Consider the following 6513-nt stretch of genomic DNA (forward strand, 5'->3'; position numbering starts at 1 on the left):
TGGATCTTTGACGGTTTATGGAGTAAGCAAAATCTGTCTCTCCACTATCTTACTTCTGCCTTCATCATTCTTTCTGCCCTTATTAATGTGCTTACCCCATCCCACAATCTTGTACCCACACTAATCGGGTACGTCCATAATGGTTAAAGAGTTTCCCCTGCCTACTCAGCCCCAGCCCTCCTCTCTTAACTGATGGATTCATTTTTTTTTTTTTTCAGCTAGGTCTCATGTGCTCTAAGAAGGTGTCTTTGTTCATTCCCTCACACATGTACCTGAGATGATGATAGTTGTTAATTCTGTGTTCTTCCACAAACCGTGTACAAATTACTGTCACCAGGCTTACCACCACATTGCATTATTATTACCAGTCTACATGACAGTTTCCCTGCCTAAATTTTGAGTAACTGGAGGTCAGAGGGTTTGTCTTATTAGTCACAAGTAACTAATAACCTAATGCAATGCCTGGTGCATAGTGAGCATTCACAGAACTATTTGTGGAATGAATGAATGAATGAATGAATGATGCAGTCACACTGAGCTCATTCACAACTGAACACAAGTCTCAGAGGAGCAAAGGTTTTAAGACTAAGGAACAAACCTCTCTAGTGGTCAAATAGCAAGCCCTATTTCAGACAGGGTGCGCTTTTTCCATCCAGTTCATGTAATAGCAGAAAAAGGTTACCTGTAGAATAAGGATTTGTCACATCCACACATTAATAAATCACTTGTTAAATACACAATTTGAGAACAAACTTACAAATATATAGGAACCTCTCACAATTTCTGAAGAAAACCGGTTTATCTTATTTACATGGTAACATTTCTTTTAAATTTTGACTCTTTTAGCTTGAGAAAGATCCATGATCAAGAAGAGCATAAGCCATATGGCTACTAAGAACTTTTTCTTAAAATCTGGAAAGTATGAAATTGAATTGTAAGACTTAAATTTACCAAGTGGAAACTTTAAGAACTAACTTTTCATTGGTAGGTATGTTCAAAGAAGTTGCAAAGGACACATTCCAGTGGCTTAAACTAACCCAAGTTTATTTGTTTTTGTTTTGGGGGGGTTTTGGCCCACAGAGAGTCTGCTGCAGCCCCGTTGTTCTCCAGGGTTCCTGTGCTTTTAGGATGGCTCAGCTGGGCACCTGCATCCCAGGTATGCATTCCCACAGTCCAGACGGCGGGGGTGGGGGGAGGGGGGAGGGGGCATGGAAAGTCTTGCGCTGGCAATTAGGTTGCTTTTGAAGGGACTAAAATTATTTTTAACTGAAACCCGTCTGAACAATCAGCAGCCACAGAAAGAAACATTGCCTACCCTTAAGCAGATATTCCCCAAAATACAGCTGCCATGCACCCCAAGGGAGTTTTCTATTTGGAAGAAGACTGACCTTCAGCGCTGGGAAGTGTGAATTCAGCTTCCCAGTGGCATTAAAAGCCCAATAGAGTCTTTCCTACTTTCCCGCTGGAGTTCTAACCTCCACCCACACACACTTCTTTAGGTTGGTATATAAATATTTGCCTCTGGCTATTCAGTAAGTGACTGAGTATTGACTCCTGCTTGTGTATTCATGCAGCTGTGAATAAACTCTGTCTTTTCTCCTGGTCTGTTGTCAGTTAATTTGCAGGTCCCCAACCTTCAGAACCTAAGATGACAGAGGAAATGTTTTCCTCCCAGCACTTCCTACACACATCACTTCCATTCCTATTTCTTGGCCTAAGTGAATTATAAGACCAAACCTACACTCAAGCGGGTGGGAAAGTACATCTTTTCATTATGCCCAGATTAGAAAATAGTCAGAGATTGGTGAACCCTTATACTGTCTGCCTCAATGAGGGTGGAAAGAGAGGCGTTTTACTCACAACTGAGTCCAAACAAAGTAGAAATAGAATGAGCTCCCTCAACATGACTTTTCTGGGGATTGTGTGTTGTTAAAGATGGCATCCCATAGCATGAAACTGGACCCATTGATGGGAAATAGTTTTATCTCTTTTTCCAGGGGTGTGCTTGCTAAGCTCTTAGACCAAGAGAAACTTGTGAAGCAATTTGGCAGAAAAATTTCTAGTCAGAGGCGACACGTGTCGGAGGCCGGCCAGGTCGGCGCTGGATCAGGTATGAGAGCAGGCTTGGGGCGCTGCGACTCATGTGGGTGGGGTCTGAAACCCCTTCCCCCCTGCCGCCCCCCCATTCGGTGCCGTGTTTCCTGTTCTCTCCCCTGCGTGGCTGCAGCTCAGGCCTTGTCTGATCAGCCGAACCATGGCTTCAGCCTTGGAAAAGCTACAGAAAGATCTAGAAGAGGTGAAGGTGCTGCTAGAAAAGGCCACTAGAAAAAGTGTACGTAAAAAAAAGAAAAGAAAAAAGAAAGAAAGAAAACAAAAGAAAAAGAGTACATGATGCCCCTACAGATGAAAAATCCAAGACCGAGACAGAAATCAAGAACAAGATGCAGCAGAGAAAAGCAGAACTTCTTGACAATGAAAACCCAGCTGCTGTGGTTGCTCCCATTACAACAGGATACACAGGGAAAATCAGTAATTACGGATGGGATCAGTCAGATAAGTTTGTGAAAATCTACATTACCCACTGAGAATGTGCAGGTGCATTTCACAGCGAGGTCATTTGATCTTTTGGTAAAGAATCTAAATGGGAAGAGTTACTCCATGATTGTGAGCAATCTCTTAAAACCCATCTCTGTGGAAGGCGGTTCAAAAAAAGTCAAGACAGATACAGTTCTTAACTTATGTAGAAAGGAAGCAGAAAACATGCGCTGGGATTACCTGACTCAGGTTGAAAAAGAAGGCAAAGAGAAAGAAAAGCCCTCTTATGACACTGAAATAGATCCTAGTGAGGGATCGATGAATGTTCTAAAGAAAATTAATGAAGATGGAGATGATGATATGAAGGGAACCATTAATAAAGCCTGGGTGGAATCCAGAGAGAAGCAAGCCAAAGGAGACACAGAATTTTAAGACTTTAAAGTCATTTTGGGAACTGTGATGTGGAAATATTGATGTTTCCAATGAAGAAATGTTGGTGAACTGCATAGATAAATTTGACAGATTACTACTTACACAGTCTTCTTCTAAGTAAAGGCAGTGAATTCTCCCATTTCCTCCTGGAGGATTTACTTAAATAAAACATGCTTATTAAACACTCCCTCCAAAGATGGTTTCCTTAGTAATCTGGGCATTTTGTTCAAAAAAAGATAATATTGTATTCTTGTGTAAAATGTAAAAAAGCAAGTCTTGACTAGTGATAATGCCACATTGTGTGTAATTTTGTAGAAAACAAAAGTTCTTGTTTGCCTATAAGTTTCTGATATTAGCTCCCACCAATGTAAGAACAAGTAAAAATAAAATCTGAATTTTGCATAAAAAATGAAAAATTTCTAGTCATTAGGATAAGAGTAAAAGTAATAGTGTTGATCTGATCACTTTCCAAGGGGTTTGGAGTAAGCCAGCAAAGAGGAATGAAAGTTGGATGGTAAGAGTCAGGAAGTGGGGGATGACACAAAAGAGGATTAGAAACTCTTGTCCACACTCTGCAGAAGCTCAGCCTTCAAAACTGGTCAGACATCTGCTTCCAGCAAAGGAAACCGTCAAAAAATGAAAAGGCAGACTGTGGAATAGGAGAGGATATTTGCAAATGATATAACTGATAAGGGGTTAATATCCAAAATATAGGGCGCCTGGGTGGCTCAGTGGTTAAGCGTCTGCCTTCAGCTCAGGTCATGATCTCAGGGTCCTGGGATCGAGCCCCGCATCGGGCTCCCTGCTCAGCGGGAAGCCTGCTTCTCCCTCTCCCACTTCCCCTGCTTGTGTTCCCTCTCTCGCTGTGTCTCTCTCCGTCAAATAAATAAATAAAATCTTTAAAAAATATATCTAAAATATATAAAGAACTCACACAACTCCATATCAAAAAATAAAAACAACAACAAAAAAAGCCCCAATCTGATTAAAAAGTGGGCAGAGGACCTGGACAGACATTTCTCCAAAGAAGACATACGGAAGGCCAATAGACACACGAAAAGATGCTCAACATCACTCATCATCAGGGAAATGCAAATCAAAACCACAACAAGATATCATCTCACACCTGTCAGAATGGCTAAGCTCAAAAAGACAGAAAATAACATGTTGATGAGGGTGTAGAGAATAGGAAGCCCTCATGCCCCGTTGGTGGGAATGCAAACTGGGGCAGCCACTATGGACAACAGTATGGAAGTTCCTCAAAAAAGTAAAAGGAGAATTAGCATATGATTCAGCAATTCCACTTCTGAGTATTTACCTGAAGAAAAAGAAAACACTAATTCAAAAGGATATATACACTCTTATGTTCATTGCAGCATGATTTACAATAACCAAGCTATGGAAGCAACCTAATTGTCCATTAATAGATGTGGTACACACACAAACACACACAAACACACACACACACACACACACACACACACACACACGAGTATTGCTCAGCCATAAAAAAGAAAAACTCAGCCAGTTGCAACAACATGGATGGACCTAGATATATTATTCTGAGTGGAATAAGTCAAAGAAAGACAAATACTATATGATTTTACTTATATGTGGAATCTAAAAAACAAAACAGGAACTGACTCATAGATACAGAGAACAATCTGGCAGTTGCCAGAGGGGAAGGGGATGGGGAGATGGGCGAAACAGGGAAAGGAGATTCAAAGGTACAAACAAACTTCCAACTATGAAATAAAATAAATGTCACGGGGATATAATATATGGCATAGAGAATATAGTAAAGAATATTGCAGCAGCTATGTAGGGTGACAGATGGTAGCTAAATGATCACTTCCTAATGTATATAAATGTATCATGTTTCACACCTGAAACTAATATAATATGGGATGCCAACTGCACTTCAACTAAAAAAAAAAACAAAAAACAAACAACAACAACCCGTGTTTCCACTTGGCTGTTTGAGCAGTAAGTTTGCAGGAAAGCATGTAGAACTAGTTCTTTGTACCTAGAATAAGAATAGGTTAAATTCCGAATGTTCCATTAGATACCCTTTGAAAAGTTACCCATAAGGTTCCTGCTTGGAAACTAGAGTAGTCAGGGATGACACACTCCGGCTTCTCTATCAGGCCACCTGTGGCTCAAGGACAAAGGGAACTGCAGGCTTCCGCCAAGCACATACATTCGCAAACTGCCGCCGGTTAGTTCCCAAGGCCAGAGGCTGGCGATTGACAAAGGAGGCTGAGCGACAGACTTACTTTTTACTACCCCCTCCCGGCAAGCCCTACATCTCAGGAAAAGCTACAGGATTCCTTCCTGAGGGCTACAGAGTCATGTTAGTGGGATCAACAGGAGTAACTCAACATTTCCTTCCCGTGACAAAAGAAATACCCTGACCAGAGTTTCTATCCTGTCTCTCAGAAAGCAAGGAAATCTGAAAAAGAGCTACCTTTGACAAACTGGACTTTAAAACCTTGTTTTCAGACAGTTTGGTTGGTTATATAGGGATTAGAAGTTCACAGACAAGGGTTTTGAATAATTCAATAATTCAGTTCTTTTTTTTTTAAAGATTTTATTTATTTATTTGACAGAGACAGAGACAGAGAGAGAGAGAGCACAAGCAGGGGGAGCGGCATGCAGAGAGAGAAGCAGGCTCCTGGCTGAGCAGGGAGCATGACAGGGGACTTGATCCCAGGACCCTGGTATCATGACCTAAGCCAAAGGCAGACGTTTAACTGACTAAGCCACCCAGGCATCCAATACTTAAATCTATTCAAAATAAGGTATGATTTCATCAGGGCCTTAATGTCTAATTAGTCTCTTGCTTTGAGCAAGACCCATTAAAGTCTGCCTAGACGAATTTAATGTGCCTCCTTGCAAAATGGTAAAGTATACACCCTGAATACATCTTGTAAAAAAAAATTCTCTTCACAAGTGTGCTTTTTTTGGACTTCCACCTTAGATAGTATCAGAAGTTAACCTGTTTATTCTGCTCCTCCAAAATTCTCAGTAAAACCGACTAGCCCTAATCAGAAAGTGATCCTTCTGCTGAAGATCCTGTACTGAACACTGTTTAAAATTAAGACAACAGACCCAAAATGGAGTTGCTTATGCTAAGCTGCACATTACCCAACTGAGACTTAATCAGAGTTTCAGCTGTTCCAGAAATGGAATCTTAAGCCGGTCCATCAGGAATCATCCAATCAGCATTTGGTAGGTAATCTGCCTGATAGACCCCTGGCAATCCCCTAAAGGAAGATAACCTTGCAATAACCAATCCACTTTATTGCCTAGTATAACTTCCAGTTTGAGCCCTCCTGCTTGTAAAATTCTTTCACTCTGTATCACTCTTCAGCGCCTTTCTATCTGCTAGATTGGATGCTGCCCAATTCATGAATTGTTGAACAAAGTTAATAAGATCATTTAAACTTTGTTTTTTTAATGACACATAACAAAGTTGAATTCATTTAATCCTCACTACACTCCCCTATGAATAAGTACCATTATTTTATTCATTTTTCAGATGAC

At 40.7% G+C, this 6513-nt stretch overlaps 1 pseudogene; it reads left to right on the forward strand.

The window, feature by feature from the left end:
* The first annotated feature begins 2086 nt into the window (after positions 1–2086).
* LOC118539364 (calcyclin-binding protein-like) lies at positions 2087–3046 on the forward strand (annotated as a pseudogene).
* Positions 3047–6513: the final 3467 nt, after the last annotated feature.

This window comes from Halichoerus grypus, chromosome 9 (genome assembly GCF_964656455.1).
Source record: "Halichoerus grypus chromosome 9, mHalGry1.hap1.1, whole genome shotgun sequence".
NCBI classification, from domain to species: Eukaryota; Metazoa; Chordata; class Mammalia; order Carnivora; family Phocidae; genus Halichoerus; species Halichoerus grypus.